Here is a 307-nt window from a genome sequence, read left to right as displayed (position 1 = left end):
TACTGGTGCCTCCCCTGAGCCTGGCACTAATATGCTGCCTTGAGCTCCCAACCCCGCAAGAGGAGTCGAAACGCGCCCGGGTCTCCTCGCGCCGGTGCTTAGCTTTGCCTACCTGGTGCCGTCAGAGCCCTGGACATCGGCGTTATTAGCGGGCCTGGCCGGGGATTCGCTATGTACCCCCTTCGTGGGCTCTCAGCTAGTGCAGGCAGCGCGCCGGCCTAGAGGCGGGTGCGGACCTGCGGCCGCGGGCGGGGAAGCAGGGCGGGCTGCCCCGCGGCAGAGGCGGATTTTATGCGCGCGGGGAGGG

The sequence above is a fragment of the Tupaia chinensis genome, unplaced genomic scaffold (assembly GCF_000334495.1).
Source record: "Tupaia chinensis unplaced genomic scaffold, TupChi_1.0 Scaffold138365_1, whole genome shotgun sequence".
Classification (NCBI taxonomy): Eukaryota; Metazoa; Chordata; class Mammalia; order Scandentia; family Tupaiidae; genus Tupaia; species Tupaia belangeri.
The sequence above is the reverse complement of the archived record's forward strand: the minus strand, read 5'-3'. Positions refer to the sequence as shown.